Here is an 11047-nt window from a genome sequence, read left to right on the forward strand (position 1 = left end):
GTCATATGGCACTGCAGTGACATAGGATAACTGCAATGGTAGCTGTAATGTACTGGGTGTTATTATGTACAACAAACAGCAATAATGAAAGGAAAATATTATGTTTATATCTCTCTCCGCAATAGGAGAAATGCAATATTAGAAGTAAAATGCACTGATATTATTAGAATAACTAATATTATTAATATAGTAATCCAGTAATAATCGAAAACCAATGCACAATTATGTTTACATTTCAAAACATCATAACTAACAATATCAAGAGGTTGTGATATTTATATAGATTTAAAAAATCTATTTAACAAAACTATTTAAAAAAAATATTAACAGTAACATGTTGCCCAACATCGGTCACTATGCTGGCACAATATTACTCAGACAAAAGATTTGATAATTGTTAGAGAAATAAAAGAAATATTAACTTTTCAAGAGTGCCTCAAGGACAATCATGGAGACAGAACCAGATGCAAACAGCAAGAGAACATCATCGCCAGCATGTGGGTCAAGTGTTTCCAATGGATGGCAGATCCATATACCAACTACAACGGCATTGGCCATCAGCACTACTTTTGTAGGAGAGCAGCCAACTCTACACTAGAAAAACGGATGACACAACAAGTTCGCATAGAGAGCTTTCAAAACACCAGAAACCAGCCGAGGGCTGTCAGCACTCTCAATAGTCACAAAGGTCAAAACACTAATAGGACAGGAATGTTAAACAATCTAAGCTCAGACCTACCTACACCAAAGTTCATACAGAGGAGAAACTCGGATGTGCTACAACTGAAAAAGAGCAGACAACCCCTTAACCACAAAAAAAGCAGACAACTTCTCAGCCATGAATAGAGCGACCAGACATACATGTAGATCCAATTGCAACCACAGAAACAAACGCGGTGCAAAAAGTAATAAGCCAAACAGAAAAACATGCATCAGAAGCACCAGAAAGCCTTAAAGACAGTTTTTTTGAGTTTCAACAATTGCCAAAGCATATTGTTCAATTTGGCACCAGAGATAGAACAGAAAGACTGACAACTGCTATGGAAAAAGCAGTAGGACTGATTGCTGTAGCAGCTATAATTATTTTGATTAGCAGCCTAACTGGAAAAGCAAAAGCATACCCAATCAATCCCATGCTATGCCATACAGCAAATTGTGCCAGATCACACCCACATTTAACACTAGACTTACCTGAAGAAATAACGTGCTCCAAATCTAAAGACTGTACTCCGAAGGTAACACTGTTGAATCTACAAATCTACAAGAAGTATTACGACTGGCCAGCAATGAATATGGCTTTTAAAAATGAAGTAGACCACCTATCACAACCAAAGATGAACAGGAAATATAGTAGCCATATTTGCTCAACCTAATACCTGTATTTAATGCACTCATTTTTCTCACAGACAAGCTAACAGTACCCAAGAACGATAGACAACAAAGCAACAAAGACACCGTGTGGCGATATACCTAAACTGTCGATCATCATGCAATCACTATACAGAAGTCAAGGAGGAGAAAACGCGTCTAAAAATTTGGCGAAAAAAAACAGAAAGTGCGAGCTACGAGGCCATACAATGAAAAAACGAATGGCGAATTATATTTATGATGATGGGCCACATTATGAACGGGAGTAGATTACAGAGCCCAGCTCTACACATATATCAACACACATTAAAGAAAAACTATACCAAAAAAAGGTTATAAAATAAAAAAATACTTCACAGCTTGATCTTAAGGCAGATACGCAATTGGATATCTATAGAGAATTAAAGATAAATTGATCCATAACAATTACAAATAACCTACGTGAAATAATAAGCAAGTATATATATCCAATACGGTTGACTGTCACGATGATGTAGCGAGCACGATATATTTCCCCCGAATGACCTACCCACAACTGATAGAGGAAGTATCGACATTATTCAACCTGAAGCAAATTGGCTTTGCCATGGAGAGCTATCTAGTGCGGATTGAGACACCATGGAGCCTACTTGACCACAAGAAAGACATAATACAGAGAGGAGTAATGAATGTTAATGAACTGAGATAATGATCATTGTTATGACTGGCGGATAAAGACCAAAAACCAAACAAAATATACATGTAAATAGGAAATGATCAGGACGGATTTCTACAGTTGTTTAAACCAGGGTCTGGCTTCACCTGAGGGCCAGTGTGTGTCAGGGTTGGAAAGTTTGAAATTTTGAAAGAAGCAGAACGCAGCAACCATGTTAGGATTGAATTTGAGGTGATTGTAACGCTAAAACAAAAGCGTGATAAACTGCCAAACTAGGAATGCATCAGGATTGGAAGCTCTGACAGGTCAGCGTGTCAGACTGCGGAGATAGGACTGCATCCGTGTTGGAAACATTGCTACAACAGCGCCGTTACTTGTCAAAACAATTTATAAGTAAATTGTTTGACATGGGTAAAACAAACATAGTAGCCATCTAACCATTACAGCTGATGACAGACATTAACGTGCTTGGCGGATGTATGACCATATATGATGTCATCACTACATATGAAAGAGAACAATACATCACAAGAAGTATCAAAGGTTATTCTATAGAGCAAACTACTTTGCAGAGAGGCAAGCACAAGCAAGGACATACATACATCAAACCGTTGACCAGTCATAAACGAACCTAATATTTACAACACTTTTATAAATATAGCTTACCCTACAGGATGAAAATATTTGATGGTTATAAAAATTCGCGATTTCGCGAACAGTCAATGCCGCAAATTATTAAATTCCACGAATAATTAATTCTATTTTTAATCACAAGGGAAAATAACTACTGACTCAAATTAAAAACTAGCCGCTAGGCAGAAGTAATAAACGTAGTTGAGTTCCAAAACCTTTTTAAAATTATTACTATAATCATTGCTCTAAAATCATTGCTAATGCATCACATTTCTTTACAAAACTATTCAAGGTTGTCACAAGATATGCAGAATGGCGTCATCGCAAAATTAGCCGCAAGCAGAAGTGCTAAACGTAGCCGAGTTCCAAAACTTCTTTAAAATCATCACCGGAGCTTCGAGATTTATTGCCATTGCATCAAACTTCTTTACAAAATTATTCAAGGTTTTCACAAGTTATTCGGCATGGCTTCATCATCACAAAAATCTCTCCTACTGTCTTTTGACATTGAAATCAACTCCATCAATCTCTAATACCGTAGTTGAAGATGATAATAATTCTGATCTGGACATTATGGTATGTGTTTGATTTGCAGTGCAAATACGTTTTTCCATAATTACCTGCGTTAGTTAATTCTTTGTTTAAAAACTGATCGCTTTCATCAAATACTTCAGCTATTGTTTTTGTACTTTCTTAACCCTTATTAATATTTTTTCTTTTTTTGTTTACTGCAGATTCAGAATGAAATATAACCTATTCCGATTACGAAAACTAGAGACAAGTAGTAATATTCATCAAGGCAGGAATATTGGCAGAGAAGCAACCAGCCAGCCTAGACCCCTTCATCAACAACAACTCCTTGATATCGCTGCAGCAAACATGATTATATTATATATTTCATGTATAGATATATTATAATTTATTACAAACTTGAGTGTACGAATAAAATATTTCAAATACAAATAATATTTTACAAACGATGAATGGAGTAAATATAAACAGTTTAGTCCATATGGCGGTTGTCTAGCAATAAAATTAAACTGATACTCTTGATAAGTGAATACTAGCGTGTAATGGTGCTTTCTGACGAGTTATTTTGGTAATAGCAGCTCTATATCGCTGTCACTGTCCTGGGTAGATGTTAAAGGCAATTCTCCCTTACTACATGGCTGATAAGGAAGTTATAATCAGAACTCTCCTCGTGGCTTACTATTGCAAAGTTCTGCCCGTTGGCCAAAACTTTGTGCTCGTAAAGGCGTTTTTGTTTGTTTTTGAAAACAGATATATTCTTCTCGTTAGCAGCTGCAGTCACTTCTACCTCAATTTCAAGACCTCCCTGAATGATTGGTGATCTTCTAAGAATGACATATACCACCCGTTGGAGTCATTGTGCTTCCGTGTATGATGAACGATCTCTCTCACACTAAAACAAATAACGAAGCGGTAGGGATGGAAAAAATAAATATTGCGTTTTACCGAAGAACCAAAGTAAAATTCATCTAATTTAGTAATTGGTTTTGAAAAAACTCATTACTTACCACAAATTGTTGGTTCATCAAAGGCCTCCAAATCTATGAATATTCGTAAAAACCTCTGAACGCAGCAAAAAATTTATAGCTTAGCACGATCGACCCATAGTTGTAAGCTAAATAGAAACCGAAACACGCAATGTGCGCATGCGTAAGGTTAGCTCTATTGCTATCCGCAATAGAGTTAACTCTTCATAGAGAGTGACAGTGTTCAGCCGCAAACAAATTAATCCGCGAATGTGCATGAAATGGCAATTTTTGCGAAATTTAACTCAGCGAATAAATTCATCCTGTAGGGTAAAACACCATTTATTATAAATAGGATGACTTTGTAAAATCATAATATTTCATGTATGATTTGAAAGTTTTTGAAAAACAGAATTGATGTAATGAATATAGAATAGCATAAAATATGAATATTATATCTCTTTTGCCTTATGTAAGATAGGTTATTTTAACTGGCTCAGATTGAGTATTATAGCCATAGATATAGTAAACCATAGATTGGCGAATAGCTATCATTACAATGGAGCAAAAGTGAGGCCTATTAAATAATTGGCTGTTGTTTTCATGACGTTACGTCGCAGTGATGTGCATCATTGCAACAAAGCCTTCAGCTGAGCAATGAGTTTAGTAGTGAAAGCATGCTTGTCATACTAGTTTTTAAGTCTTAAACATTACACTAAGACCAAATTCTTGGTGAAATGTCATCAGAGGTGACTACAACACCCCAGGTATGTGAACCCACAATACAAATTTTAAATATTTGGTAAACCTAACCTTTGCACGTGTACTATATTATTGGTTCACGTTGCAAGAAAATACTGGAAACAAACCAACTACCAACTCGACTGAACTTACTTGTCTTATCATGGTCTCATAACAACGAACATACCTTTCTATGATTATTCTGAATTGAAAGTGAAGTGAATGAATGCTTGGGACTATCAAAAGAAAGAGTGTCTAGACTGATTACAACAACATATATTAGAAACTTGTCTCTCAGCTGATAGGGTTGTAATCTAGCTTGGCATAATTGATCAAATGCCTTTTTTTGTCTCATTCCAAGTAATGTAATGATATCCATTCTACTACATGTATGTATTGTTAATGTTTAGGCTAAAAAAATCAAGTCGCAGCTGGTGCTGTGCCTATGGATGTTCAAGCAATCTTGAGAAATGCCCAGATCTGGCGTTTCATTGCTTTCCAAAGAGAAACGAGCTGAAACCCGTAATGCTTGGATAAAGGCGGTGCGAAGACAGGATTGTTCTCCAACATCCAGCTCTGTATTATGCAGTGAACATGTTGAAAAAGACTGCTACAAGGTTCCATCAGTTATTGGAAGAAAGCCAATGGTAAAATCTGATGCAATACCTACAATATTTACAGCTTATCCAACCTACCTTCAGCCAAAAGCTGTGAAAATACAGACACCAACCATAAGAACAGAAAGCCTGCCGAAATGTGGAAGGACATCTCAGACAGCAGCCAGCACCATAATACCTGACCCTGAAAATATTGCACCTGGTGATACTACTATCCATGATGATGAGCAACCTGCAGCTTCTAGCAATCAGGACAGACCTACAGCCTCGACAAGGAGCTGCCGACGCGTGGTAGACCTAAACAGCCTGCTGTCACACGTATTACTCTACAGCAGAGGAATAGGATTCAAAATTATTTGATCACAATACTGAAAAAGGACAACAAACTTAACAATATAGAGCTTACATCGGTGGATGGATGTCTAGAAGAATTATTGTCTCATGCACAGTGCATGCACAGTGCATGTCACCAATCTACTCAAAACTATAGTAAATCACTATATTAAAATCCGAATACACTATGCCGCTTCAAAGCAGGAATCTAGTTCAACCAACCTTAGACAAAAGCTATCTCGTCTAGTTATTTTCAGTCATGTCTAATGGGCGTTTAATATGGTGGTCCAACTTAACTGCTTCTGAATCTCATTTGATTCATTAGTTCGTTATTAGTTTAATTTCTATTTGGTCACTCTTTGTATTATCAATGATATAGAAGCTTCTAAATCATTGGTGTTATCTATGACCGTGTGTCTAAGATTCTTGCCTTTCTCATCCAAAGTCAGTTTTATATATTCCCAATAAAATATGCAGTCTCACATGCACAAACTATGGAAAGATTGAGCAGTTTTTAGTGCTAAGTCAATAGGAGTTAATAGATCAGCTGATTCGCTTTACACATCACCATGACGTTGCGTCATGCTAATTATAGGCCTCACTTGTTTTGATTATTTGCATATCTAGGGTTTACTATATCCATGATTATAGCAGAATCCAATTTTTATAAATAAGCTATTTTCGGTTTTCAGGTTACGGCCCATCTTGCACAAATTATCGACTTGGTTTAATTCACGGGCGTATCGCATCATCATGGAATCCTATAAGATGTCAACTGTCAAGGCCCCAGATATCAAATGTTGAAAAGGAACGCTCGCTGACACCGAAGACACTAGAAATAGACATACACACTATGTTTCCATGGTGCGCAGTACTGCGAAGCAGCCCCCTCCGAAGTCGAGGAGATTGTACGTTTCCATGCTGCGCAGTGGTTTTCAGCAAATTAGCCAGAGAAGAGAAATTGTATAAATCGAATTGCCTGATGGAAAAATAGAATCGATCACGGATACCGAACGTCATAAACGGTCTTTTTATGATTCTGTCGTCATTTTACTTTTATTTACAATACACATTCACAAGGTTTTACAAACCTTAACACATTTTTTACAAAGTGATATATTTTTAATAAGTATTTTTAAGTAATATATTATTTATACGTTAATTTAGGACTTTCTACATATTTTTCGAAAAGTGTTGGCATCGATAACAAAGTCCAGGAAAGTAATCACCTCATCATCCTCGTGAATGCAGACCGTAATTAAATTTAGGTGAAAGAAGATCGGAAGAATAGAAAAAAAAACAAGATTAGCAGGACAACCTTTGTACTAGTTTATGGCCCTCGAAGAATCCGTATCCACGGCATGAGAGCTATGCGCAGCCACTGCGCAGTCGCTGTTTCTCTGCTGCGAATTTGCACTGGCTTCGCACTGATCAGTGCGCAGTGATTTCAGTGCGAAGACGCCGTTTCCATGATTCGGAGATAGCGCAACTCCGAAGCACTGTGCATCATGGAAACATAGTGTATGAAAATGTTGTAAGAATCCAGTGACATTTGACACTAATCCGAGAATAAGTATATAAAGAAGAGTTGACAGCGAGCCAAAGCAGAGAGGATCTGGCAGTGAGCCAGAGACAGCAACTTGGCAGCAAGCCAAGTAGCAAAAAGAGGGCACATAGAGAGAGGCTAATATAAGCCAAAAGAGCCTGCAGCAAACAGCCTGCAGAGGATCAACTCATCAAAATGGAAACACAGTAGACGCAGTTTACCCAAAGAGGTGGAAAGCCAGGAAATTATGAAGCCCAGAGAGAAGAGTTTATTCAGCCACCCTGCCAGCAGAAGGAGCTGTCACTACACGCCTCATCACTACACGCCTCATAGACACACGTAACTATTGAACCTAGAAAGGCCATAACTAATAGGGCTAAGTATACCAGCGTATTGTTATTTTGCTTTGGTTAGTGTGTATTGACAGAATTACTGTTATTTTTGATCTTCTAAATAAAATAGAGTTTACAGACACTTGAAAACAAACCACTGGCAGCATTATTGTTGTCTATTAGAATAATTGCCTACAATTAGTAGTAGGCATTGCAAAATCAATACTACTTGTTGTGAACTTTGATACTTGGGCTCATCATTGCAACAGCTCGTTACTGTCAAAACGAGTTTCAAGGAGAACCAAATGAGTGCCAATCTCCTTTGATTGAGTTGTTGTTTCAATTTTGCCTTATAGCAGCAGTCTGATTTTGTGGGCAGAAATGCCACTTAATTTGTCTGCGGTCAAAAACTGTCTTGGGAGAAATTGAACTCAAGGTCCAGAGGCTAACCATTACACATAGAATCATAGAACCATGATATTATTACACCTAGAGGAAACACAAAAAACAATACATTTCATATTATTATTTAAATATTATAATTATTATTACTGTTAAAATGTTAAGTGCAAATCATATTTCAAATTAAATATATAAATATATATATATTATTAAATATTTCAAGTTTCTCCCTTGATACTACCCACACCGGAAAATAGGTATTAAATGTTCAACAACACTCTTATGCTACTCATTATTCTTCTTATGCTTTACCTTACCCTAAGTCTACGTCTACAGCTAGACATCGACAGGTAACTCACCAGTGGTCCAGTATTTGGAATGAATTACGAATATCGATCAGGTACATTAAAAATTCACATAGTTTTAGGGTTGCTTTAAAGAGGCATCTGCTTGACTCATTGAGATGGCTTTAGGTCTTAATATGTGAACATTATTACATTAAGAAAACTGTCAACTCGGGCTCTGCACCTTGATTAGCCCTGCTACTGTGCATGTGGGTCTTCATCACTCCCTATTGTATTATGGTTGCTTATTCATATATGTATATTTATTTAGTTTATGTCTCTGTGTGCATCTGTTTTTATGATGAAAATAAACTAACATAACATAAATAAAATAAGCAAGCCACAACTTTGACAAAAATATGTTCGAATATATGGCGAAACCAACTGCATCCCTAAAAAATCATGAATAGTCAAAGTTATCTAGTCATTATTAGTATCAATTTGTAGAAAAAAAATTGCTGGTCACATTTGATTAGTTGACTCAAGTTCTAAACAAATGGTTTTGTGAGTTGACCAAAACAGTGAACGCAAGAAGGTCAGTTTTTTTGGCATCAATCAACCCATCGATTCTGGCAAAAAGTTAATAAAGCCATTTTTTGCACCTGGTTGGCGGTTTGTGGACTCACCCTGTTAGCGCAACACACATTCATGTCTCTCTTTTCCGCGTATGGCAGTTTTCACACTGGCACAGCTGCTCCACTGTTGGAACCACATAAACATCATGTAATCAATAAAACAAATGTAATAAATACATTGTATATGTCATTCGTAGACATGTCGTTCTAACTCATGTCTACTGAAAGCTTTCAAATTGGCAGTTAGATAGATTGCGCGTGTAATTTTAAAAATGAATAAATGTTTGACAAAAACATAAGTGCACCAAGCCAACAATTCGAAGCTTTCTTTTTGAGAGTTGAAGATTAGCATTGATCAATTGATTTTTCTCTCTTTTTACAAGTGAGCAGTAAACATAAATTCTAATCATAAAACTAATTTATTTGCTAAAACTGCCAAAAGCAAGTTGAAACAAATATTATCACTAGCTAGGTGAAATGATAAAAAAGTTATCAAACGATGATTGGTGATAGCAAAAATTTATAATTTTATTAATTAGTAAATGTATTCATGAGTACTAAAATTATTACCTTTAGTGTATTTAACACTTGTTCATCAATCTAAGCCAAATATTGATGGATGCGATAAATTAATTAAAAAGCTGTCAATTTAACAATCAAATTAGTTTATTTTGTAGCAAGAACTGGCTGTGCATCCGTATAACAAACACGCGCACCGGAAGTTACATTATAGCCTCAAACAGAGAGTTATAACCTGAATGTAAAGACAAGAGTATACATGTATATATAGGAGGCTCAAAGCTAAAGATAAATTTACCTCCATTCGCCCTATCTGCCTCTGCAGCATAACGCTGCTGACGCCTGTCAGCTTTAACCATATGCTGTTTGCCCCAAACTTTAACCACCTGATGCTCAAAAACTCTGAGTCACTTTCACAGGAACTGGAAGCATTGTTACAATTTGGTTGTTCATCAATAAAACGTGTCGATGCAGTAATTCAGTAAATTAGCAATGTCAATTAATTCAAAAAATATTGATGTCGATGTGCGATCTAGTAATTGAATAACATCCCTAACTCGAGATCACAGACAACACGTTTTACAAGCGATAACACTTATTATGACTTATATAAAAATTTTGTGCTGTTGATTGGCTAATGAGGAGATCTTATATTTATCAGTCATGTACTCTTTTCACATGTATCACTTTACACTTCATGAATAAAGTACTCGCTCAAATCTGAGTGTTTCAAAAAATAATCTCACTCAAACGCTTATATAACTGGACAGGGTTTGTCTACAAAGACAAAAATGACATTGAATTGTAGCTGATGTTTTAACAATTAATTGGTCTTATTACTATTTGATCGACTTTTTTAACGCAATCACATCTTTAATGATAGTCAAGCTTAGGGTCAAAAAAGGGCCATCAAAACTGGCCGCCAGCTCCGAGGATAAAAAGATGGCTTGACCTCTCCAAGTTGTTAAACACTTGAGTAGGTTTCACAAGACAAAGGCAAGGAGAGACTAGGCCTGCATTTGACCCGGCCATAGATACAGCCAACTGGCCTTGATTGGTAAAGACAGCTGAGCTGACCACCGAGCTGATAAAAAGTAAGACAGACCCGTTACCTAGCCGGTAGATGAAAGACCAGCTTGCTACCGAGCCCGCAAAAGAAAAAATGGCCTGCTACTAAGCCAGCAAATAAAAGACCGGCTTGTTATCAGTAGCAGTTTCTAAAAGGATCGACCTGTCACTGAGTCCCCTTATCGAGCAAAGGAGCCAAGTCTGATAATGCTACGATATAAAAGAAGCCCGTTAAGCAGAATTTGGCAGGGCATGGGAAAAGCTCGTCACATGAGGTTTATTGATCACAGATACACTGTACATGTTTACGAATATTTGTGAAAATGTATAATGCTTTATATACCCAAAATAGTGTGGTTTCTTGTGGAGTAGTAAAATATCGCAGCAGATTCTTTGACACTGGTGGCAGGGTTGGGAT

The sequence above is a fragment of the Watersipora subatra genome, chromosome 6 (assembly GCF_963576615.1).
Source record: "Watersipora subatra chromosome 6, tzWatSuba1.1, whole genome shotgun sequence".
Taxonomy (NCBI): domain Eukaryota; kingdom Metazoa; phylum Bryozoa; class Gymnolaemata; order Cheilostomatida; family Watersiporidae; genus Watersipora; species Watersipora subatra.